This window comes from Xiphophorus couchianus, chromosome 14 (genome assembly GCF_001444195.1).
Source record: "Xiphophorus couchianus chromosome 14, X_couchianus-1.0, whole genome shotgun sequence".
NCBI lineage: Eukaryota > Metazoa > Chordata > Actinopteri > Cyprinodontiformes > Poeciliidae > Xiphophorus > Xiphophorus couchianus.
This window is the reverse complement of record NC_040241.1, coordinates 14,119,623-14,147,009: the sequence shown is the minus strand read 5'-3', so window position 1 is coordinate 14,147,009 and position 27,387 is coordinate 14,119,623. Positions and strand designations below refer to the sequence as shown.

At 38.0% G+C, this 27,387-nt stretch overlaps 1 protein-coding gene across 13 annotated transcripts in view; it reads left to right on the top strand.

The window, feature by feature from the left end:
- The window catches only part of LOC114157487 (adhesion G protein-coupled receptor L3), a 290,896-nt gene that overhangs the window by 52,443 nt on the left and 211,066 nt on the right, over positions 1-27,387 (top strand). For all 13 annotated transcript variants that reach the window (XM_028038500.1, XM_028038491.1, XM_028038499.1 and 10 more), the window contains exon 2: positions 2,827-2,914. The gene's annotated coding sequence lies outside the window, so the exon portion shown is untranslated. The remainder of the gene's footprint in view (positions 1-2,826; positions 2,915-27,387) is intronic.

The following is a 27,387-nucleotide window of genomic DNA, read 5'->3' as shown; positions in this document are numbered from 1 at the left end:
TCTGCTTTTAGACAGTTCTCTGCCATGTATGTGTATGGGAAGTGTTAGTTGACGTGGTTTCCTGAACATCTGCTGATTTCACGGAAACCCCCGTCGGCCCCTCCTGTCTGCTGGCTGGGATGGAAAGTCCCGTTCTTTCCTCAGCGTGTTGATCTTAGCCAACCATACCGCTCCACCCATCCTGTGCGTCTGGCCATCTGTTCAGAACTGCTTGCGACAGCAGTAACTCACAACTTCCCCTTCTCTCTTTACTCACCCTTTACTCTGATTAACTATTAAACACAGTCAAATATTAAAACTATGTGCTGATTTCCATTAAGCATTAATCATAAGCATTAATCACCTCTTTCACTTATTATAAATCATCAAACCTTAATCATTTCATTGTTGTTATGTCATTACAGAGCATGATTCGTACACTTCAGAATCATTCAGTGATTACTTACACACAGTCATTTTACCTATTGTAGTCATACATGTCCAACTTAATCACTTTAAATCAAAACACAAGATTGCTTTATTTCTTTCAGGCCTTCATGCACCTTTTTCTGCGTGTACCTGGATAGATCTCAAACCTCATACCAGTTTTCTTGACAGACCCCATTTGTAGAAAACGATATATTAATAGCTGTCACTGTTAGGCAATACAATTGAACATAACTTCCAACAGACATTCGCAAACATATACATATTTTTTTTCTAGTTATGACTCATGAAAACCCAGGAAGAGCATGGTGTGAGATTTTTAGAGTATAAAAATCTGGAGGAAAAATAGTTTCATAAAACACAAGCTTGGAAAAATATAGAAATAATTACGATGTAATTGCTTTGATTTAAAGAAAGTTTGACAACGTTTGATCACTGCTGTGGAAATATCACATTTTTCTTTGGGTTGCTGCAAAGCCCAAATACAGTAATAAAGCATAGGATATCTGCTTTAATTAATTTTCAGTTATAAATTTAGGTATGGAAAACATAAAAGTTACATTTTTGTTAACCTCACATTTGTTTAAAGCAGAAAATTGTCATTATACATTTAATTATGAATAAGACTTACAGTGAATTTAAAACAGATTTTTATTAAATTGACTTGCTTATGCTTTGATTAGCCTAATCACAGCAATTGATTTGAACATTTTCCTTGTGTTTTGGGTTTTTTAACTAACCAGCTGAATTCATTATATTTTTGGACTCTAGAGCAGTTTAAGCTCAGGTTAAAGTAGAATTTTGCTATTAAATTGCACATAGTTAAAATACCAAACAAAGCACTATGGACTATGTTTAAAAGAATGTGCATGTAGTGTAAAAAATTCAGCTCCTTGTTTACAAGTCCTGACCAGTCAAAGTGTTGAAGACTTTATGTACAGATGCCAAAAAAAAAGAAGCCAAATGACACTGAAAATTCTAGGCAAGATTCATTCAAGCAATTGAATGAATTACTTTTTAAAGCTTTATTAACCAATAATAAAGTGGAATTTTCTCACTATAGAGTGAAAGCCAGGGTGACATTTCCCCCCACTTTTGTTTAACTCTCCCTTACAGCCACATTTTAGCTATACACACAGAACTTTCATTTCATTCTGTCAGGAAACTGGTCTGCTTTCAGACAGTGTCACTGTCCTTGCTGTAGAAATTGGAGGTTTCTCACAAATTCTTTCAGGATTCAGGGAACTCATTTTTTTTATTTTTACATCATCATGTCTTCTTCTATCTTTTCCCCATAATCACTAGGGAAACTACAGACTCTGCATTTACTGAGGCTTCCCCTAAAAGGAGAAGGTTTAAAGCCCGACATACTATGTTTGATTTTTAAAAAAAGTATATTTATACAACATTTTACCATGTGTCAGATGGTTCAATTTGTTACTGCAGCAGAATTTCATCTGAAACCATAAATTTTGGCTATTAAAGCTCTTATTACTAGATTTGGAGACTGAAAAGACCAAGAGGACTCTGAGAAATACAAGGCTGATGGTTGGGCAAAAGAGGACAATAATCAGACATCTCTCACAGTAGAAGTGGCTGACTGTTTAATATTCACAATCTCCAAACATGAGCGCACTAAATCAGGGGTTGCTATGCTATGTATGTCATGACAGGATGACCAAAAACCATTGATTTAAGTATGCTATCAGAGATTTGTTTATGATTCTGTTGTGCAGCAGAATATTTTGCAATTGTATTGTTACTGCAATATCACTATAAAAAGTATCCATATTGTCAGAAATTCCACAACTGCGTAGAACTGAATTTATTGCTGATAGCTCAATTGAGCACAACATTATCACCACAGTCAAGTATTATCATTGAGGACACAAGCGCAAGAAAGCCGAGAGCCTATTGTCGTTTGGGTTCTCCTAAAGAAATAAGTGCTGGCAAAAAATTTTTTTTCAGTACCAGGCATACAGGCTCTTTTTGCCTTTAGCATACCTGGTGGATGCCTGAACCAGCATAAAAAGTTGTAGAAAGTAGTCAAATGGACTAATGAAAAAAATTTGCAATTAAGTTGTTTCAATGCCAAAACAGCAGACGGTTGCCGGAAGCAACTTTTTTTTATGCAAGGAAGCCCATCATATTGAGTCATCGACTTTGCAGCAATCTCTCTTATTTTCTGACCCAGGTGCTGAAAAGTGTAGGAACTACAAATCATCTGGGCATCCCAGTCTGGATTTGCTTCTATAGTACTCTCTTCTAGGGTCAAGTGCTTAAATAGGTTTTATTCAACTGTAAATTATGCTTCCTGTCATCTTTTTTTAAAGATGTTTTGCTGTAAAGTTAGCTGGCTTGGTTTCCTAAACTCTTTTTCTTTTCTCTGTTTCTTTCCAGGACACAACATACCTTTATTACCTGGAATGTGATATGCAGGATTTGTAATCAACAGCACTCAAGAGCCGCTCTACATTCTCGTGTTGAGGTATTGTACCGTTTTTCAGACTTCATAAACAGAGCTGAAAATGTTTGATTGCGATTCATGAATTCGAAATCGAACACAAGATGTGGTCCGTCGCCATCAACTCCCCAAACACGGCGCGGTGATGAAAAGCATTCATGTGAACCAATTGGGCTTGTTCCTTGTGTGCAATAGGGTGTTTACTGAAATGATTTATGATGGGCTCTCATCTCCGTATGCTAATCTGTGGGACACCTCCGGTAAGCCTTTAATTTCTGCGACAGCATTAAGGATGATTTTTTTTTTTCCGTCTATCTTTGTATGTAAAGAGCATGTTTGGATTTCATTCCCTGATGCAAATTAGATTTTTGGTGTAATCAAGCAAAAGCGCAGCTGGTTTGTGTTTCTTCACCCGTCAAATCTGAGTTCCCCCCATTCCTCCGTCCCCACTGACTGTCCAAACTGTCCTAACCCTCTCCCAGTGTTTGCTCTCCGCTGCCTCCTGTAGCTCATCTTCCTTGACAACCGAAGCCCTTCCCCTCCTCAATCCATCGTCGCCAAGACAAAAACACACACGCTTCCTAGCTCTCCAGAATGAATGGATCCACTTGCCTGGGTGCCTCCTGCAGTGATGTGGGATTGAATTCAATTAGGGAGATTGTTTGTCCTCCAGAGTCTACTGGTGGGCTGGGTTTGCCAGCTAATGCCCCCCTGCTTACCTCACTCCCTCATGTCCCTCAGATCTACACATTCACACGCATACACACATTTTGCATCCTGTTTTATTTTCATGTTATTTCCTCACTTGGTATTCGATGACATTAGGGTATGAATCAAAATTTGTTACAACACCTCACCTTCTATAAGCAGCGAGCCGCAGCAGAGTTGCTTAGATGTGTGTATTTTTTATTTCCTCCCCCTCCACTGGTGAATAATTTGGTCCAATATTTGAGCTCAATCCCAGCAGCCACATACACTTTGCAGGAAAAAAAAAAATCCATTTTTACAATTAGTTTATTATACAATATATCTGCAGCCAAAGACAGGACGGTAAATGTTGCTGACGTAGGAGTAATGGACACATTAGTTGCAAAGGTGAAAAAAAAGAACGCGGCTGTCACTTGAATAATATTGAGACCAGCTTATTTGTGCTGCGAGCCTTTGCTTTTTATGCATAATGGCCTCGATTGTGTGTAGGAACACTTTTCAGCGGCCGGTCCAGCGGCCCGCTGCTTTCTTTCAGCTGTCATGCTGCTTGTCTCTGTGTCGGTACCGCTCAGAAATCAGATACTGTATTAGTGCCGAAATATGTCAAATTAATTAAAACCCAAGAAAGATGAATACCATGATGCACTCTGACGATGAATTAAGACCTTTATTTCTTGAGTCTTCTTTTTGCTTTGCTTTGGACTCCTTTGGTTTATCCAAATCAACTTCAAGGACATCATTTTTTTGACTGATAAATTCAGAGATATTACTTACTTTACAAGAACAAGCAGATGTGATATTATTCAGGATAACAGATTGTTCATATGTTACCCTGCCTTGAACTTCTTCACTTTTTCTCATTTCTCAGCCAAAAAGCTCTGTGTGTTGGAGATATTAATGATAGAGCAACACAAAGTTTTACAAATGTTCAAAGAGAAAAATCTGAAAATTGTTACGCTCTCCTCATGACTTTGTGGAACGGTCTCTGAAATTGCAGCTGCAAGTGTTTTGGACTATGTCTTTACCATAATTTCACATCTCCTTTGCAAAACAACTTAAGCTCAGTCAGACTAGATGGAGAACATCAATTCCGGTGGATTTTGGTCTGGATTTTTATTCAACATTTCATAACTATACCATACGTGAATATGTTTTGCTGTAGCTCTGGTTGTGTGTTGAAGGTCATTGCTCTGCTGGAGCAGCCTCTAACAGGTTTCCTTCCAGGAGTTCCCTATATCTCCATCTATCCTCCTATTTTCTCTGACCAGCTTCTCTGCCCTACTGAAGAAAAGCATCCTCACAACATGATGTTGCCACCACCATATTCCACCATAGAAATGGGGTCCCCTAGGTGATTAACCTGTCTATGTAGTTTACCTCCACAAACAGCATTTTTCCTCAATATCAAAGTTGCATTATTTTTCAGTTCCATCTGAAGACAAAGAGGCTGCCAGTGTGTTTGACTGTAGCCTCTTTTACAAAAAGTCATATATTGCAGACGCGTCGCCCCGGGGTCACGTCTTATACCTGCAGAGCTGTGAGCTTTTCAATGTGATGCAAGCAGTGTGAGATGACAGGAAGTGTGGTGTACCATTCTTTTCAGGACATAAATAATGGTAACAAACTTGTTGATGGACATACAAAGACTTTAAATATTGTATATATTTCGCCGCCTTGAACTCCTAATCAGAAATTATCCCTTTGTCTTATTTCCACTTTTAAATTCCACATTTGGCTGGTTTCACATACCACATCTCATCACCACATCTCTTCCTCAACTTCACAAGTCATGTTTTGCCTTTGTACAAGTTATCTGATGTGGCCTGCGACTTCCCGCACTTGCAAAGTCATTAGAAGCCGGCTAGCTTTAATCCCCTTTCTGTACCGGTGCTTTCAGAAAACATATGGATATAACAACAAGGATCTTCAGTACCACCTTCAAGTGTTTTGCAAAAGAGTCTCTTGAGTTTTGCATCTTTATAGCATGGAACACAATGGAATATGCTTTATATTTGCTGTAGGTAAATATGTTGCACACGTCTATGTCTGAGTGCCTTTTTCTTTTATCACAGCACATGCATAGCACGACAGGGAAATAGTAATAAAGGTTCCACTGACTAACAAAGTTTAGCATTCATCTCACCCCAGAGCAGTTTACAAACAGTATTTCACATATATATATCACACATAACTATATTTATTTGACCTGTTTTGGAGGTTTTTAGGCATAAAACCTAAAAGTTTTGTTTTCTTAAACTGTAACATGTTGTCCCAGAAGAAATTGGGAGATTTTGGAAACAACTTAAGAAGATACTTTTGTTACTACTTAAGGTTATCAGAGTTAGGAGCAGAAAATAATGTAAAAACATGTTATTCGTATTTTTATTTAAAAAACATGTTAATCTTATAATTCTAATTACCATTTTGAATTAGATTGAATTAAATATTTAAAAATTTAATGGGGTGCAAAGCGTTGTAGATCAGCTCAAACTACAAACCTTCAGCCTCATTTGATAACATGAACCTCAGTGAACAATGCTTTGCATAGCCAGTATGGTTTCCCATAGCAGCATCCATTCAGGTTAGCTTGACCATAATGACCTGTGACAGCAGCCTAGCTAAGTTTTGGTTCTGTTATCTTAAAGCCCCGTGTTTGTTTTCATAGTGTGATTCAGCTCCGGGGACTCTCAAAATAATGCAAAACAGGTCATTTGAATGGGAAAGGAGGTGAGCTGCTTTCAGCCCATGTCAGCATTTGAATTTGGTCCAGAAGTAGTTGACTTTGCACATCATTGCCGATGTATCCGGTTACTGGGGCAACTCCAGTCTGCCCTGGAAGCAGCCCTGGTTTCAGAGATACCAGGCAAAGCGCAGAAACCCTCTAAATGACCAAATTACTTTAAATGGCACACATTGCTTTATGTTGTTTGTCTGGCTGCTAATGACATAATGTGGAGCCTCTGCAAAGAGTGCTGCTGTCTTGACAACGGTGACCTGCTAAAAGTATATTTGCCCAAACATCGGTGTTGTCATTTTCTCCAATAACCGGTTAAGAATTATGTGAGAACAGTCTTGCGGCCGCATATAATTTTATCTGAGCAATTGTGTGCAACATTTGCCAAATTGTCAGATTGATATTGATTTTATCCACAAGCAAATTTTATTTCCTTTTATTTCGAGAAAACAGAGGCTGGATGTTCCCAGCAACCCATCAGAAATTCTCAACTATCAGTGGGGCCAGAAACCCCAGCATCTGTAACCTTAATTATTTACATTGTTGCTTTTGTCTCTCTGTTTAACCTTTTTAGCAGAGATGCAATATTAATATCTGTGTTTTGGTCATGCTCAGTTAGCATCACAAGTGTGCATTTAAATTTGTGCACACTGTGTAGTTCCTACTCAGTCTGAAAAAAGCCTGGGAAGCTGTGGAGTTTGATTTGACACTTTTTCACGTGTGGAAAACAGAAGGAAGTATAGAAAAACATTTGAAGACCTCAATCACTGAACTAATATCTATCTAAATGGTGTGTTCCTCCTTTATCATGCCTTTTTTGTGTCCCTTTTTTCTGGTGTCTTACCTCCTTTAATTTCTTGTGACTTGTGTTCTTCCATCTGCAGTCTGTTGCCCTTTCCTCATTTCCTTCCTTTCCTCGTGTTCTTTCTTTTTTAGTCTTTCTTACCACCTATCTTGTGCCCTTCCTTTTTTCCCTTTCCTTCCTTTCTTGTGTTTTTTCTTCTTGTCCTTAATTTCTCTTCTTGTCCTTTCTTTTTACCTCGTGACCTTCCCTTTACCCTTTGTCCTGTCTCTCTTTGTTGTGTCCATCCTGTGTTCTTATCTTCCTCTCTTTGTCTTTCCTCTCTTTCCTTCATTTAATCCTTCTTTTTTTTAACACCCTTTCATAATTCATTTTTTTCTTCTTTGTGTCCTTCCTCTCTTTCTCCTTTCTTCCTGCCTGAACGTTTTGTGCCGTTCTTCTTTACCCAGACCCAACATATACATATGTTCGTTCATGGAGGACTTTGGTTTTATGTTTTAAACTGAGCATACTGGACTGAAAACTCTGCGAATTTCGTACTTTTTGCATAAGATATTTGTAGGAATCTTGCATATTGAGGATTGTGCACTGCGTTAGAGACAAAAGTGTGACTTTTGTTTTTTTGTGTACGTGTGTGTATGCAATCATTAATTTTTCAGCTTTGCATTTCACTGAATTTATTAAAAGATGGGAGCTCAGTGGGTTTAGCTGCATTTTAGCGCTGCAGATCAATAATTTATCTTGAGTTAATTAGAAAATTAAGAGTTTGGAGGAAGTAACCCCTCAGCCATATCATTATGAATATTGCTTAGTGAAGTGGAAAGCATTGATTATCACATTAACGTGGGTGGGGTCTGTGAAGTAGTGAGTCTAGCTTTGTCTGTAAGGTTGATTTAGGAGCAGTAGGAAAAACTGGTAGAGGTAATTGTGAAGACAACTCCTCTTATAGAATGTTCCTAGGATACAGTGAACACTGACTGAATATAGGGAAGACAAACAATAAAGTATCAACACAAGTATGGTGAAGAAAGACCGGAACCAATATATATAGTTAGAGACTATATTCCTTTTAGTCTCAGAAAGCCTTAGTATCCCCCCCGAATGAGTTTGAGAGAGTTAGTCCTTGGAAGAGGGATTCCTTCTTGGCTCTTTAACCCCGATCTTATCCTGAAGACAATAGATGGATACGTATTTGGTGAATTACCATAGAGCTCTTAACATCTGCTATTATGTTCTTTTCAACTAAAACAGAGTCGATAACAGTTTGTTGGATAGGATCTTCATAGCAGCAGACTGTTAAGGCATGCACATTGACTTGAGTCCAGTACCTATGGTGCCAATGAGCAGATGGCTGGGTCTGTTGCGGTCACTTAAAAAATGGCATAAAGATGCACCATGGCAACAAATCCAGACTCTGGGGACTTTTACAATTACTTAAGTCTTTGTTTCACTGTGAATCCTCAGGGTTTGCCTGTGACTAAGGAGCAAGCTAGTAGGTTTGAGGTTTTGTTTGACTTCAATTTCTCCAAGTGTCAGTTTAATAATTGACACATGCTGAACTAAATGATGAAGCATCCATCCCTAGAACATTTTAAGAAAGTTAAGGTGTTTACAAAATTTTTCATGCAGGCAGAAGGGCTGAGATTAGTACAAAATACTCTTGTTGGGAGTTTATATTTTAATGTACTACAAACCTTTGTCTTCAGTCTGGAGAGGTGTAAATTTCTGACGCAAGTATTCTTTGCGTTTATTTATGTATTTTATTATTTCCTTTTACTTGTGCTTATCTGGATTTGGCTATATGGGTTCTACTTAATCCCAGACAAAAATCTTATCTTGTTCAAATTAAGTGTGCATTATAAGAGCCAAGAACAGTTCTACAATGTTCAAATTCGAGAAGGTAAAACCTAAGTAATATGTTAGATTCACAGATAAAAAAACAATTACATCCAAAATTTTAATCATTAAACTTTACCAGGGTTTAAACAATTAAATGCCTTAAAAAGTACCCTGGAAAGATTAATTCTCTGTCTACTGTTGGTACAGAAGTGTGATTTAAGAAAATAACACATTTCTTATAACAACTCAGTTTTCTTTTCCTCCTTCCCAATCTATCACCTTTACACAGAAATCCACATTGTTACTTCCTTCTTGTGGCACCCCAACCTCCTGATCGAGTCTGTGCAGGTGAGTGTTACATTTGTTTTGATTGGTAGAGGTAAGAGCCCCAAGGTTTGACAGAGAATGGTAAATTTAGATGGAGCTATTTCTGTATGGGAAGAGGTTAGTGCAAGCTTCTTTGGCATGTGCCTGGCTATACACCTGACATTTTTGGTGTCTTAATGAAATAACACATTTGACAGTAAACTCACAGTGCAGCTGAATGTTTTTCCCCCCTCCATTTTCTGTCAACTTATCTCCAATTATTCTATATTTTTTAAAATCTATTACTCTCTTTCCTACCTTGCTGAGATCAGGAGAATACTTTTCTTCTTTGAAAAGTCATTCAGGCACTGATTGGATTTTTATGGGCTATTTGGAAACTATCTGAGATTAACAAAAATCCAAAGGAAGAGTGATGTTTTAATTTGGACTTCTGGGATATAGCATAAGTGGAAACTAACTACAGCTCAAATATCAAATTAAAGAACATTTTGTCTAACTTGCCATTTCTATTCCCCACTTGGAAATTTGTCGTTCAAGTTCCCCTTAAACCTTCACTGCACCCGACCCAAAAGCCTAAGCCTCAGTAAGGTGTTGAGGTCTTATCAGCTCTGTTTGATGTGCACAGGCAAACGACTTTACGTAGGAGCCAAGATCTCCTTGGATATTAAGGAAAGACGAAGCAGTGAGAAAAAGAGAAGAGATTATGCCTGGGCTTTTAATAGAGGATCGCTCCATCTTGTTCTTTTTAGCTCAATCATTAGTTCTTGCTTCTTCCCCAGAGGGTGATTCTCCCATTTTGTCTTTCGCTAACACCAGGGCCACCTATTGGTCTTTTGGCGAGAATTGCGCCTCGGTATAAGTTAGCCAAGTATGAATCCCCAGCTTTTCCTACTCAATCATCAAGTCGGAGTCAGACAGTTCATGTGGGACTAAGGAAGAAAAAATGGATACCAACTATAGGGAGCCGGGCGAAGTCATCCATACAGTACTCCTTGAACTTTTCCACTTCTTGTCATGTTTTAACTATACACTTTAATGTATTGTATAATAAAAGTATTTGTTCCAAGCCCCAATTACTCTAAAACCCCCACAAAAAGTTATTTTTCAGGCTGCAGAAGACTTGAGACCTGAATGATGATTCACTTATGAAACATGAATGTTTCACCTTGTCATCGAATCACAGCCTGGGAGCACATGTGGGGCCGGCGCTACTCCTGCTAGGATGGCTACAAGGGGAAAAAAAAGGATGCAAATGAACACTGATTGTACACACTTCCCTTAGTGAAAATGGAAGTGTGTGAATTACCAGGCATGCCTCTCCTTCATTTTCTTACCCTTCCTTCAAATGGTACCTGTGAAATCAGACATCCTTGTGTGCCTGTCAAAAAATAACCAACACTCTGCCACTCTCAGCTGGCTGACAGGAGAGTTCACCTTCTGACAACCAGCACTCATGCTGAGGCAATCAGAAGTTGTCAAACTTGAAGAGTGTCCTCTGCTTTGACTCAAATATGTGGAGTTTCTTTTTTTTTTTTGGCCATTTACCTGTCTGACATCAGATCTTTAGCTGCAAAGCGTTGCTGTGCTAATGACCTGCTCGTCTGCGGGAATAAGGAAATATTGTTTTCATGGCTGCTAATTTAGCCGAGGAAAATGGATGAAACAGAGGCTCGGTTCATACACTTTCACGACTCCCTATGATTATACATCATTTTCAAGTACATGGAGTGCCCGTCTCTTTAAATATTCCCATGTGGTTTATGAAAATGTAATTTACATATTTGTTCTTCGTATGCATATAGCCGGCTCCTTGGCGCCTTTGAAGGCAACTGTTCTATAAAAACACCAGCGAAGAAATTATTGATTTGCATCTGTTTAGCCGGGACAGAGCCGAGCACCTCCCTCCTGTCAGCCTCACAGGCTATGTTCCAGGATCCCAAAGGTGCCATCGCACTCGTGTGTCTTTCGTTTTTTTAATTTTTTTTTTTACAGTGGCTCTAACCCATGGATGGGGCCTGCAATCTGTTTCTGGCCTCCATTGGATTTTATTTACAGCCCCAGCCTGGCAATAAAGGCCAAAATTTATGACTTAGTTTTTAATTAGAAATAATGTCTTGTAGAGTTTAAGTGATGGATGGTTTAATCAATATATAGACTGTGGCTGGCCTGATGATAAACGCTTCTATTGACAGTGTGCAGAGTAGCCTAACTTAACACTTTGTCTTTTAAAGAAATATGGAGTGTTTTGTTTGCTCATGGAAACTCTCCATTGGCCTTTTCTTCAGCCGTTTTACTGTCTCCCACTGCTTTGTCAACATTTCTTCACTTAACAGTTAATGTGAGCCCTCAAAATGAACAGAACTCCATTGTCCAACTGTTTTTAGGCCACTATTTTCCTCGTCTCAATGAAACACTGTTGTGTGGTCCATTTTTCTTGCTTTTAAGTCAAGGTCAGAAGTTTCATTCTTGTGAGTAAAAACTGACAGGCAAACAAGTGAAGTTTTCAATGATTCATGTTTCTTCTCTTTTTCCACGTGTGCCTGTGGTTAGGAGAAAAGAAGCGCAGGAGAATTTTTAAGTATAATAATTAAATGGGAATCAAGTCGATGGGATTTGTTTCCTGCCGCTGTGAATAATTGTGTAATATACACGAGGATGAAATTGAGTCACTTGACAACTGAAGTTCAATTTTATCACTTATGGCTTATTGTGAAGTGCTTACTCAATGTTTTTTTTTCTCCACTCACTAAGCAGTGATAAATGCTGATGTGACACAGGAACAGTGAGGAAGAACTGCTGGAAAAATATTGTTTTAGCGCAGTCCAAGTATGTATCCACTGGGTGGACAGTCGCCTATTTCGAAGGCAATTCAGTTTTCTTATTTTTTTGTGCTGTAAATTGTAGTTTTTTTCCGTATTAAATACGTATAGTAACACATAATGGTAATATTGTACTCCCTATAAACCTGGTAGATATAAAAATGGTTTAATATGGGATTACCATCTGACTCAACAGACTAGTGTTGTTGTTTAATTACTGGTGGGAGTTTCACATATTTAAAATTTTAATATTGTTGTGAGGTTGCACACTTTACAGCTGAAGAACCAAGCTGAACGTGCCTATGTACTGTAGCTCAGGAAATATATATTTTTTTCTATTTCCCCCTCATCTCAGTGAACCACAAAAACTCCATTATATCCGGTCAGGTTGGTTTTCTACTTTTATAGAAGACTGCCAGACAACAGCAATTTTCTAGTTGGGGTTAAGCATCTGCAGAATCCTTCACTTCTTCAGCAGACTTCAAACTTTCCCGCTGAAGACCTGCTACTAAGAAGGCCATCAGAGCAAACAAACAAGTACTTTTCCTCCAATGAAGAAACTAATAATTTCTTGTTTTCTCTTTTGTTTTAAATGTAAAATTCAACCAAGAAGTAGATTTCTGATTGGAAATGAGATACAAAGACAGATAAATAAAAAATAAATAAATGAATTTAAAAAAAGAAAAATTATTCAAGAATAGCTTAAAATTATGTTAAAAAGTCATTACTACAGAAAACAAAGACTTTTGAGAATTGCACCTTAAGATTTTCCACTGATTTATACAATATATGTCTTTGGAGATGAGCTTCAATTCCTCTTTATCATCACCCTAATCTTTAACTTCCTCTACAAAATTTCTTTTAGGTTCAAGTCGAGAGTCTAGCTGAGCCATTCAAACCTTATTACGACTTCCAATAATTACCTGTACATTTTTTAAATAAAATACACAGGTTATTCAATCAATCAATCCAAAAAAAACTGCTGGCAACCATATCAGTTTTTATAGAAATGTATCAAGCAAATACAAATGGCAACTTTGTAGACGTCAGATTCACTCCAGAAGTTAAGCCAAACTTATTAACACTAAAGAAAGTACATATTTCTGCTAAGAACCAGTGCCACAATTTGGATTTTATCCATTATTTTGTGTTCGTTCTTTTTTTTCTGAACCATCACAACTAAATTAAAACGTCTGCCTTATCTCTATCGAAATAAATCAGATTTTATGCTCAATTTTCTCATCTGTATTCTAATAACACAATTTTGTCATGACTGTGTGCCCCTTGCATTGTTTGTGGGAAACTCCAAACGGCTACTTTTTTGCCACTCTTTCCCAAAGTCCAAGGTTACGGTAACAAATTCTGTTATTTTTATACAATAAGATACACTGTAACAGAGATTTCACATTGTTTGACTTTAAATAAACACTGCTGACATAAAAAGTGTTTCTCTAAAATGTTATAAACCGTTAACCTAAGAAGTTACGTCTGACATATGGTCAACGTTAAAAAGGTTGATTATTATTCCAAGAACCAGTAACATAATGTGAAATTCATTGGTCACTGAATTATTTTTGTCCTTCTCTCACCGACACGGGTAAATGATTATAACATATTGCTTTTCTTTTACTCTCAAGATCGCCATGCTAAAAGGATAATCTCATTCACACATGAACACACTGAGGTAATACCACCTTCCCTGTAAGCCAGACCACAATGCTGCTCTTTCTCATTGATTAGTGTTGCATTCACTGCCCAGGGCAGGTAGAGGCCTTAATAATGGCTTTCTGCTTCGTGCTCCTTGTCTCTGGAATAGAATAACCATGAAAGACATAGAGCCCGTGTTTTGAGTCGCTTTAGTCAATGGTTAACTGTTCTGTGGCGATTCAAAGCATCCGAGCTCTGTTGTAACTGACCGCTCTGCTGTAGATCCTGACCTGGGTATGTTTTCCTTGCACATGCCCCCACCTCTTATGACCCACCAGTCTAATTTCTCTTCCTTTCTCCATTCCATCGTTGTGCCGGGCCGTATTAGCTTATCTGCTCCCTTTGTGAAACACAAGCTCACTGATAAGTCGCATATTGGGCTGGGATACTCGCATCTGTCTTGTTCTTTCCTTGGTATCCTCTAATTCCCACCCATCAGAAAGCTATTTCCCAGACTGCAGGTGGGCCCGTGTTGCAATGTGGTCGGCAGGCTGATCTCTCGTGAGCAAACACAGACATTCAGTCACCATCGCCTCTTTTGTATTCAATGAGGGCTTGTAATGCCCCAGTACGTATGTGAGCTGCAAGTGTACACAAGACTAATCACAGAGATGGTTGTAAAAACACTCCACAGACAGGTATGTGGCTTTAGTTGAGATTAGCAATAAAGTCAGGAATTATTTGCCCCCTTCTTTGCTCATTGTTGACAAATGGCATCTGAAAAGCAAACAGATTCCTATGGATACCTTTTTAACTGTGGTTACAATCAAGTCTGGATGTTTTCCTTCATCCTGCTCAAACAAGTCAACCAACTTTGAATTTGTCTCTACCAGCAGGACACATCTAGAAACTGAGATGTTTGGCAGTTTTTATTTGCAAATTAGCTTATGGTGAGTCAGATTTGATGGAGCTCACCTATGGGCATCAGTTTACAAGATCTCCTACATTCATCAAGTGGTTTTGGCCTGAGCTTTGGCTAGACCCTAAGTTTGACCCCCATCCCTGTCTGAAGTCTTTTGTGACTTTTAGCAAGTTTTCTTTCATGACCGCCCTGTTTCCAGCTCCAACCATCTGTCAAACTCTGATTAGCTTCCCTTCCATTTCTGTAGAAAATAACCCCCCAAAGTATGATGTTTCTACTACCATGTTTCACAGTTTGGTTTGTTATTCAGTGAAGCTACTTGTCCTGTACAATACACACCTCTGTCAAACTGCAAACAGGACTGTACTTGCTGGTACCAGATTTGTGGAGTTCAAAATTAATAGTTGTCCCCTTAACAAATTCTCCTACCTGAGGTGTGGATCTCCAGATCCTGTAGAGTTTAAACAGATTTATTGGCTGCTTCTCTTGGCTTATCCTGTCAAATTATGTGGAACACTGTCTCAGGAAGTTTGTAGTTATGCCCTCATTTTTTTATTTTACCGTTTGGTGAAATAGGAAGAGAATGGCACAATTTGGTAGCCTGTTAGAGTAGATGGTTGAACTTTATTTTATTTGGAGATATCGTTGTAAAGGGGTCTGAATATCAATGTTTGCCCACAAGATTTAGACTTTATTCACAAAAAACAGTTTTGAATAGTTTGCATTATTGTTGCCTTATTGTTGCATTATAGTTGTGCACTAATTTATTTTAGTCTATCTAAGAGCAGAAAAAGTGCAGTTAAAAACACGAGTAAGAGCAGCGCCCCCAGGCATCAGTTGGGCTCTTTCTCGTTGTCAAGGTCACCTGTGGCCACGATCTCTGTCCTGAACAGTTAATTAGGAATTACAAAATGGCATGACCCTCAGGGCGTTATTCCCGGTTAGAATAATGAACACCTGGAAACAGTGAGTAGCCTGTGCATTGCATTGGGACTTTTGAACTCTGGTGGCCTTTGAAATGGTAGTCTTAAGTTTTTTTTTCTATTTCAAGTCCTCCTGAAAGAGTACAATCAGTGTGTCTTGAACCGTTTCAAGTCCTGTTTCACTGGCTTTTGTGATTAGAGAATCAAGATAATCTCATGTGAAATACAAATCCATACTTCTCCTCATTCTTTCAGAATTGGATGTTTCTTTATCCTTTGCTTAAATGCGTTGACATGTCCATGCACTTGCCTCTTGGAAACCTAACTGCAATGTTCCATTCTGTTTGGTGTATGCAATAAAAAATGTTTTTTGTTTTTTTTTTATCACCTTGTTGCACCATTCCCCTGTGAAATATAGGCAAGATGAATAAGAAAAGTGAGACTGTGAGTGATAGAAGAGTTAGGAAAAAAAGTTATTTTCTGCAGAAATACACTGAGTTATTGATGTTTTTTGGGATCTTTTGAGTGCGCCCGGCTGTAAATTTCTAGTCATACCTGCCTCGGCTTGTTATAGCTAGTACTCTGTTTGTGTCGGCGAAACAAAGCTGTCTCAGCTCTGTTTGTGCATTCAGAGAGGAATACAGCACTGGTGGAGTGTGGGTTTTATGGTTAAATATACACATCTTTTCTTTGCAAAAAAGGATTATATATACATGGCGTATTTAAAGAAGAAAATGTAATTTAACCTATAATTTTTAGATTGCTTTCCCGGTGCAGCTGGCGTGCTCATGCGGGCTTGATTGTGATTTTATTTCATTCTCCCTTTGTATAAAACCCAGATCTACTCCCGTCTGCCGTATCATAATCATTTGGCCCGATGCCTTGATTCGAATTGGTAAATTGTTACACACAGAGTAGGCAGAGTATGATACATCTGCTGGAAGGCCGCATTATTTTACTGACTTCTTTTTGCAGGTCACAGTGCTTTTGCGAAGATAAGGTGGTCTCCACCCCCCTCACCCCCTTCCTCTTCCCTCCTCCTTCTGTCTTTGCTGGCAGTGAGCACGCCCCAGTGCACACCGTCCCGAGACGCAGTCTGGCAGACCTAGTGAATCATCTTCCCGTCACAGGTGGGGGAAATACAACAGCGGGATTGGCAGTCCAAAGGTGGCATCTGGCCCACGCTTGAGTGAGGTGTTTGGCTTTTTCCTGCTGAAAATGGCGATATGTCACCCACCCCAAGAACCCCCATTTACGTGAAAGAAAGTTCTTCAATAACTTTTGGTTTAATTCTCCAACCGCTAAGAGTTCTTTTATGATACTTTATTCTTATGATTAGATCTATGCATTTGAAGTGCCTTGCTTATGCTATAACGTTTTCCACATGGAGAAAATGTTGCTTATTTTTTATTTAAAATATCCAAATCTGAGACTGGATGAAAAGTGTAAACAGGAATTTTCAAGCTTTGGCACAGATTTTTATTTGTATTTAAGTCTGGACTTTGAATGGAGTATTCTAACATATGAATATGCTGATAAAAACAATTGGCAAAGCATGATACCTGAACCTGTGGTTCAGGAAAATGTGCGATTTTAACATTTTGTGTTCCAACTCTGAAGTAAAATTAAATCTTTGATTTACTTCTGCAAGTAAAATGTCAGCAAATAAATAAATAAAACAATGAAGAGAACATTAAAAGATGGTCACAACAATAACAAAACATAGAAAAACAAAACTTTCATATCCAGTTCCAAAAAGAGTAAGAAAGACAAAGCTTATTAAATCCTGCCCAATATTACGCATGACATTATACATATTTACACGTCTTTATTAAAGAATTGTAAATTAGATTTATTTGTATATATATTTGGTTTAGTATTTTAGAGTTAAGCATTATATGAATGAGCTTATTCAGGGCTGTTAACTTTATATGCTTATTTTCTAATAACAGAGTACATATGAATTTGTGCATCATATTCACATTAGAAGACTACATGTCCCATGATGCTTTGGTGTAAAAAAAAAAAAAGAAAAAAGGAAGAGGTGGAGCTTAAGTTTACCTAATGGCTAGAATGAAGCTGTTTGTTGTTGATGATCTTTTTGTGCATTCCTTGGTCATGAAGGTTTTGCCTTCACAGAACACTGGATTTATACTGAGATGTATAAATCTCATCTAAAGGTAAAGGTATACTGAGATACCTTGACTTTCAATGTTGCAATGAACTTTATTTAGGGTTATCAAGGTTAAGGGGCATGTGTTGATCAGTGTTTGTGAATTCATGTTGAAATTAACTACTCACTACTCCCTGAAACCTGGGAGTAGTGATGGATTCTAACCTGAACCAGTCACAAAGTCTGACTGTCTTCATGTTCTGGTTCTGCTCTGCACCTCCAGAACTGGAACGAGGAGAAGCAGCATTCAGCTTCCATGCACCCCAAATCTGGAACAAACTTCCAGAAAACTGTAAAACAGCTGAAACACTGACTTCCTTTAAATCTCGACTAAAAACCCTCCTGTTTAGAGTTGCAGTTGAAACGTAATCAATTACGAATTTAATGATGGCACTTGGCTTAATGTAATGTTTTGACTGTTGATTCTATGTTGCATGACTTTGGGTTTTTGTATTTGTAAAGCACTTTGAAATGCCTTGCTGCTGAAATGTGCTATACAAATAAAATTTGATTAATTTGATTGATTAAATTACACATGTTCTGGGACTTGACACAGTAGGTTAATCTGAATTTTCATAGGTGATATCAGGGTAAAAGATTTTGACTAGAAATGCAGGCATTTTAGATTGTTTGTGTGAAAAATAAGAAAAAAAAGAAAAACACAGACTGTATCCCTCACAAATATGCATGTCTTTACATTGGTGAATTACATAAAACCTATGTAAAATTGCATTCAAGCTTGTTGTTGTAACACGAGGGGTCATGTTCAATAAATATAGTTTCTACGGCATAACTCAGAATCTAATCCCTTAGCCTATTTTGACGTTTGCGTTCCATCCATCCTTATTTTAGTCACATTCGCTGTTAGTGCTCAAGAAGCTGTTTTATCAAAGCTGTTGTAGGAAGGTGGTTGCGAGGGGCCGCTGATCAAAGGCAGAATCCTCAGGGCCAACGAGGACCCAGCTCGAGCAGCAGATGTTTCCAGTCCCTGTTAGCACCTCAGTTAGAGTCATCCTTATTTAAACGGCTCTGGCTAATGGCCCTCACCGGTGTTGGATACACCAGATCGCCTTTCATCTATCTTTGTGTGGGGAACGTGGGACAGAATGTAAAACGCCAGGGATATCTTGTTCCTCCCTGACACCCTTATTGTCCTCCTCTGCGAATTTCTGGCATGAAAAATCCCTTTCACAGTAATTGGGTGCGAATGAAACACTTGTGCTTGGCTATTGTCTCCAGTTGTGTACAGTGTTGCATTCAGACCAGTGGTTAAAAGAGCCAACAGTGAGGGGAAGAAGAAGAAAAACAGGGTGTGGTGAGATTCTCAACAGCACAAAAAGTGACGGATAAAATAAAACTGAACAAACAAACAAAAAAGGGTATTGTACTGTAGCTCGTTAAAAATGAGGGAAACAATAAAACTACTGGGATTATGAGGATGCAACAGCTCTTTTCAGGAAGAGCAAAATATTTTTTCAGAATGTTGGGAGGAAGTGGACACATTGGCGTAAAAGAATCAGCCAAGCTACGTCCTCATTCTTCATGTGGCCTACAGAAAATTGATTGAAAGATTTGGCGGGCCTAATTGCGGTGCGCCATCTGCCCAAGTTACAGAACCTGCCAGGCATGTGACAGTTTCCAACAGGCTCACTGACGAGCAGATGTGTGCAGGACTTTCTATGCGCGAATATTTAAGCACGTCAGTCTGTCTTTACTTTGTGATCACATCTTGTTTAGCGGATAAGGACTTGGCATTTGGGTTTTGAATTACAGACCTCTAACATCTAAATGCATGCCGTGAAAGCCCTTCTTTCACATAATGAAACTACCTGTGCGCGGCATTACTTTGTGGTGCTTATTACCATTGGGCTCTGCCAGTCATGAAAAACAGGTTATTGTTTTCATCAGATGTGCTATTGATATGACAAATGTCATCTGGATGGAGGGAATTTTCATAAATCAATCATATATTTTCCTCTTGTTTTGCACAATAAAACAGATTGCCTGTTGAATTACACAAAGGAAAGTCAAAAAATGCTATTCACTGAAAGTGCAGAATAATGTATTCATTTATTTGTGGAAACGTATTTGGTTTTCAATTAGTCGGCCAAGGAGGGACTTTGTCCTGAAAAAGCACATTAGTCCTCCGAGAGATGCATTTTGAAAGTCTAAAGAAATTATTCCATATTTTGGGGAAATATGCTTATTTATTTTCTTGCTGACATTTGCATTGCAAGAAAGCTATTGACTGAAGGTGCTTTGTTTTAGGAACAATGACAGAAGGGCGTGGTGACATTTTTAGTACATTGTACTGTGGTATTTAGATGTAGTAGTTTTTTTTTTTATAAATAAAACACCATTCTAAAATGTAATTTCTTTGAACAAAGCCAGAGTGATCTTTTACGTCTGTTTCCAGCCAGGGTTTTAGGCCAAGCTATTAAGTCATTCATTTCATTATTATTTTCACGAGTTTTTATTTGTCAAGTCTATCAATGAAATGTAAGATGCAAAAATTGAATTATTTTTGTGACATTTTTGCAGAAATACATATGTTATTTTGTCAGAAGTAACCAATCAGATGGAAGGTCTCAGCAGTGTCAATCATTCTTATGTAGGTGCTGCTCACATTCTAACCCCAGCATAAGCTCAAGATTGCTGAAACCCTCTTCCTAGTCTGTCTTTTTTGTTTGTTTGTTTTGTTTTTACCAAGAGCAGTGTATTTGTGCAGATGGTACTAGTTCTACTGGGTGAAGGCAGAGGAGCTCAGGGTTTTTTTCACAGATTATGTGTTTCATACTATATTTTGAGGACAAAGTGACAGTTTAAAGAAATAGTAAAACATTTTTTTTTTTCCATGAAAGTTACCTACTACAGCATCAATACAATGTCCCGGAAATGGGATTCTTGTTGACTCAGCTTAATGTCACTTATAGCTTAAGTAGGCTATAGCAATTTAAATCCTAAGATCTCTCTCCAATTAGACTCTAGAGTGCATAAAACAAGGCAAAGGAAACTGCGTATCTAATGAAGCCACAGCTCACTGCCCTCTGGTACAAAAAGAGATCCGATTCACCTGGAATTAGACACCTCTGTCTTGCCAAAGGGGGACACCATGCAGATTAGCAAATAAAGTAATTGCATTTACATATCTAATCACCTACAGCTATCCTTCTGCCACGTTGTTCACACCAGCGGTGTGATTTTGCAACATCATGTCCTTGTAAAAGTTACTTAAGAGGTTTTGACACCAGTGTTCTGTATCTGTTTCAAAAATAATTAAGTTTGTTTCACCTCCCTTTTTTCAAAGTATTCTATAAATGTTAAACCTGGATGATACGGTCAAACAGATTTTTTTTTTTTTGCACTACTGTAGTTCTGCTGCTATTTAACTTTGTTGTTTTAAGAGCTATCAGGAGCACATTAATAAGTCTATCCAAGCCATGAGACACATGACAAAGCCGTTCACTTATAAAAAGGGTGAAAGCTAAATGTCAGATCCGTTTAAAGAAACCACCAGGCAATCATCAGTTACCAAACTCCAGATGCTCGTTTGAGAGGAACAAAATGTCAACAGAGAGAGAGGACCCAAGAGTTCAGTCAATTGTCGTCAAATTTGTTTCCATTTGTTCCCCACGATCTTCTCCTTTGCTTTGCTCAGGGCATAGAAGACGGGGCACATCGGCACGTGGTTCATATTCTGCATGCTCACATCCCCCATGTCCCTTTCTTAATTATTATTCAGTAGATGCACTGCTTGGCACAAGGACAAAAGTTTGCATAATTTATGCGAGGCCATCATCAATTTTTGAAAAATGGCCCCCGACTTTTCTTGTGCTTTTAGCTAAATAGACGCACGTCCGACTGGACATAAAACGGCCCGAAAGGGGCGGAGAGAAAACTTTATTTATGTCTTTGTCTAAACTTTGAACTGGCGCAGACTTTAGAGAGCATATTGCGGTTGCCATGTCCAGCTCACATAAAATGTGTATTTTATTCATGATCCAAAGTCTCTCTCTCCCACCGCAAGGGTCTGCAGTATATGGAAAAATGCAAAAAAAAATAAAATAAATAATACATTGAAAGGGAGTTTTTTATTTCTTTTCCTCAAGAAGCAAGCTTCTCAGATAAAGTATTTGGAGATAAGCTGTGTTTGATAACGGATCCACAGTTTCTCTGGATGTGTCCCGGAGGGCTCTCAATTGTGGACTTAGGCGCTATTTCCAGCATATTGCTCACAGGAGAAGATTGTCTGAAGGGGAATAAAAAAACTTCTTAGTTCATATTTTATGCGGAAATGCTCTATATTCACATTACTGAAGAGGACAATGTAGATAAACTGCAGTTACTGTGACAATCACCCCCTCTTCTGTCCATACAATTACAATCCTTTCATTCCGCTGTAATCCTAGTTGTAAATCATTTTCCTTCGCACTGTCCAAAGGTTTGGATTTCACCAAGCTATTGCTTGTACATCATAATCCGCCTTCCTTTGCCAGGGGATCGCAGATGTTCTTTTAGTTGATCTTGTTTGTTTTTCTTTTCTTTTTTTTTTTTTTTTTTTACAAAATACTTAAAATTGGTATCTTTCCTTTTATTTCCAAAATAACAATGTTTGGTGGGCATTGTTTGGGATCTCTGAATTTAATTGTTAGACTGAATTATAAGCCTTTTGACTCCCTGATCTTATTTTTGGTTTTTGGTGCAGTACAGAATTTAAGATGAAAATGCTTCTCTTTTCTCCTCTTTACTTTAGTCTGTAAAACATTTCAACATCTGGAACTTCATATATTTTTTTTGCTATCTGGTATAAGTTTTAAAATCTTTTTATAAATCATAAAAGTTTATTATTTTATAAAAGTCTCTTATAAGATAATAAATGCTTAGGAAAAGCCACATCCTAAGCATTTTTTCTATGATAAGAAAATGCTTCATTCAAACTTGTTCTGGCATCAATGCAACTTTCAAGGACCCAGTAATATGGAGTTAAAGAAACTTTAGATTGATGATCTGCTGCATGCTGTTTCACCATTAATTTCAGGGAGAGAAACGCATTATATGGGCTGTGTTTCGAACCAGACCAAACTCATCAGTTCATATTACTTTTCTCTACATGCAGACATGGTGTCGCCATTGGAACCTGCTGTTTGCATCTGTCCAACCAATCAATATCCCAGCAGAGAATGTTATTTGCATGACAACTGCTGCTGAGATGGCAAAAGTGTAGAACTTCTTAATTACGTTACAGCAGAGGGAAAATTCTTAGGTATCCTTAAAGAAAAGAACATAACAAATACAAAATATGTTGTGAAATTCAGCAACTTTTTTTTTTTTTGCCTCGGTACCACCTTATTTCATGAAAGACTGACGTGTTCTGACGGATTAACAGCTCTAGAATATTATTCACCTAACAAGCTAGCCATTGTCTACTGTTTATCCGAGATTTGAGTTAATTCTTTGTATGGACCTATTTGTGATGTTTGTTCTGAAAACAAACCACTTCTCAGTCCAACAGCTCGAAGAAATATTTAAATGGGATCATGGAGGATCATTGTTGTGACGACATGCTGAAAGGGGAGCATTGGAAAGGATGAGAGCTTCTTAAAGAGACCAAGGACAATTATAGACATGGCTATGATGCGGAGTCAAATTTCTTTTATGTTATTTTTTTTAATGTCCAGAGTGTTTATCACAACTTAATACTATGAAATGCCACTATGTGACTCGAAAATGCATAAAAGTGCTTCTTTAAACCTTCAGACCACATAAACCCGCCTGTATCACAACAAATAAAGTCCTGATTTTTTGTAGATCTCCTGCTTTGTTCTGTTGCTACTCATGGACGAGACGCCAGGGTCCAGGAGACTGACTCCCAACCTGAACGGAGCAATCTTCCAGAGAATCCAGGCCTCAGCTTGCATAATATTAATCACTTTCCTCACATTATTTGTGTTGACCGTTTATTGTTTTGTAGAAGAACTTTTGAAGAAAAAATGTTGGATGTTGTTCTTTTTTTTTCTCTCTAGACAAACAATAACTGGCCTCTGCTGTATGCCTCATGTTGTCAAAGCAAGAGACGAGCCGGGGTTTGTAACCTTTGCCGAGATATTTAGAAGAAGAATAAACTTTGTGAAAGCGATAGCTGGAGGGATTGTTTCTGATGAGCTTTTCTCATTCTAGCACAGACAGCTTGGGTTTATCCCTTTGTCCATCAGTTTACAGACTCAACTGCTGAAAGTTGATATGAAGGCCATATGGCATTCTGAAGGCGCACACATTAATTTAAACTGCTTCATTTTTTCCTACAAACACAGGGTCCCTTTGTATTAATAATTAACGTGTTGGAAGGCCAACTTTCACACCACTGGATGCATATTTAAACAATTTACCACCGCTGCAATCTGCACTACCTTGTTTCTCCTAATTTAGTAAGATGATCTAATTTTTTTCCTCACTGTTTGACAGCGCAACCCAGGATATGTTGCCCTATTAGAAAGTAATAACAGGTAAATAACTGGCCATATGCGTAATAGAGGAACCCTGTAAAAAACTGCAGGCTCTAAGTAATTTTATTTTCAGTCATTCAGAAACTGTTCAACACATAATTTAAATTTAAGCAGCACTTTGTTTTCCTTTTTGTTCTTTTCCTTCCAGGTAAACATCATTTGTAGCTCCAGCTCAGCGCTCAGACATCATTAGTCAATATGTTTGTCTGGAATTGATGTTTGCAGTTAGCTCTCGTTTCCTGTTATGCAAAAACTCTATAGGAGAACAGATGTACGCTCACACTCAATTTAAGCAAGAAACACGTGCCAATCGTCAGTCCCTGGCTTAATAACAGCGCTATGGTGTTTTATGTGCAGGTCATGCTGTTGATGGGGTGCGACATCCATGGACTCCATATGAACTGGGACGCACGTTGACTTTGCTAAGTGCACCTTGTGTGTGCTGCATTGTGGAAACATGGTGCTCGAGAAATAGGCAATGTGCCAACATGAGTTACTTTCAAAAAAATGCAAAAGAAATAATAAAAAAAGATTTTCCTGAACTGATTTTTCCATGTTCCTTTGCTAAATGTGTCTAGGAATCTGTCCTTGCTCTGTATTATGCCAATTATGCATGCAAGTTGAAATATGATTTCCTGTTATGTTGAACACATTTTACTGAAATTATGTCTGAATAATTGACAGTTTTCTTTATTTATTTTAATTTTTAATCAATGTATTAACATGATTTTAATTTTAGTTATCCAGTTAATTAAATGCAAGTTATCATAGGTATCATATTTAAAATAATGTCTTAAATGCTCTTAAATCTGTGAAATTATTTTAGTGCTAATATATTTAACAGACTGAGGCCTCATTGTTTTCACAGTTTTTGATTGTTGTGAGTTTTTTCCATGTGTTTTATTTTTCATTAAGCTCTATGTAAGACATATTTTTCAATCATTTTCAGAACAAATTAAGTATGCAACACACTGCTGTTGAGCTCATATTTCTTATGATTGACACATGACCTCTTGCAATGCTGCAACTTAGTCAACAGATGTTTAGCCAGCAGACCACAGCCTTATTTCACATAATCTTAAAAAAACAGGTCCCAGAATCTTTTTACCACGATGTACTCTTGGGTCATCTCTGTCTTAACATTTCCTCTTATTACCTGCCACATCACTGATGTAAACCAGTGCGTGGGCTGGAATTAACATCTGAAAGAAGTACAGGTACAAACTTTAACTCCATATTAATTTAAATGTTAAGATGGTTTGATTCGTGCATTTAGCTGATAGTTGAAGAAAATGTCCTGATGAAGCATAAAGGAAATCCATCAAATCTACTGATTTATTCGCAGTGAGCATTAGTGCGAGGGATACGAGCCTGGCTCACGGAGGTGCGCTTCAGTCTGAATAATGATTTGAAGAGTCAGACCGAACAGAAGACGTTTCTCTGTGTCACTTTACTCTATATGCACCTTTTCCGCTGTGGTGACAGCTTTCTGGATGCGAGAGGTTGTCTGCGGAGAAAGTTTTGCATGCATCGCTTGTGATCCTGCCCTGAATGAAACTGTATCCCTGCCATTATTTAAATTTTGCAGGTCCTTACACACAGCAAGGAACACAAGAAAATGACTGATGGAGAAGCAGGGCTGACTTAGTCTTGTTTCATATAGACTAGTATGTGAGAAGTGGCAAAGAGGTTGAACATATGGATGCTGTTTCAGCCTAAATCAGATTTTAAAACCATCCAGTCAGTTTGGTGCACCTGATTTACTATATTATTTTTTTCTTTCTTTCATTTGGAAGTAGTTTAATTACGGCCTCCCATCTCATTTTCAGCATCCAATTTGTTCACCTATTGATATCGTGAAATTGCATTAGCCGTGGGAATATACGCACACATACACACATGCCCACAAACACGGGCCTATGTACTTGGACTGATGGCTGATTCAGCTTTGGGCAGCATGCAGTGTCAGAGTCAGTCCTGCGCTTATGCAGATAAGACAGCAGCAGCGATTGGAGCAGAAATGATTGCGATTCATGCTCGTAGGCTTTCTCTTCTCTTCTCTTTGGAAAACAGTAAACAGGAACACAGCAGCACAGGATGTCAAAATCAGTCTCTAGTAAAGCTAAGAGACTTTGATTTGTCAAAACAATAAAAGGCAGGTTTCAGCAGAGTACTAGCAGAGACAGATTTGGGTCTATTTTTCTATTTCTGCTGCAGTTGTCTTGCGTTTTTGTCCTCATGCAGTACATGATATTGATTCAAATCTTCAAAAATCTGAGTAATACCTAATGGAGAAATAATTAAAAAGCTTTCACTAACCACTATGACAGTTTTGAAATTGATGGCCCTTCACTGACTAGTCACAAGAAGGGCAAGCCACAACAAGTCACTAAATAAGGTGGCCATTCACAGAATGCTTTCTCCAAGAATAATAATGAAAAGTTGAGTGAAAGGAAAAACTGTGGTAGAAACACAATCTTACCAAGCATGAGCACAGTCTACAGGGTTGTGAAGTTAAGCACTTTCTGTTTTTCAGATTAAAGAAACAAAGTTATTTCTGCAATTCTATTCTACAAAACATCTGCCTCAGGGACCAACAGATTTTTTAATACAGTAAATAAAGAAAACAGGAGAATAATCTACTGCAGCTGAGATATGTCTAAACGTTTAATAAAAAACCCTTTAGGGATTTGTGACTTTTTTTTTAGATCTGTATTTGTGCAAAAAATGTTTTTTTGTTTAACCCTCAATGTTGTCCTAGTTACAATACTTTGAAAGCATACATCAAGCTTGATGACTTTCTGAAACACCAGATTTTCAGAGGAAAGGCAGCTCGTGTTCTGGGAGTTCTAAGTTAATCTGTTAATCAGACGGCTATAATTGTGCTAGCTCTGAGGCAGTTTTCATGCAGTGATTTGTATGCCAAGCCTTTTCCAAGAGTTGTCTAACAATACCCACTCAGAAATTTGTCACCGAATCAATGTTGTGGACAAGGTGATCATTATTTTTCCACCCTTCTAGATGGCTGTTCTGAGTAACAAATATAAGATGTACCTGAAATGTTTTGAAAAAATGATGTTATTATACCAGCTCCTCTAAG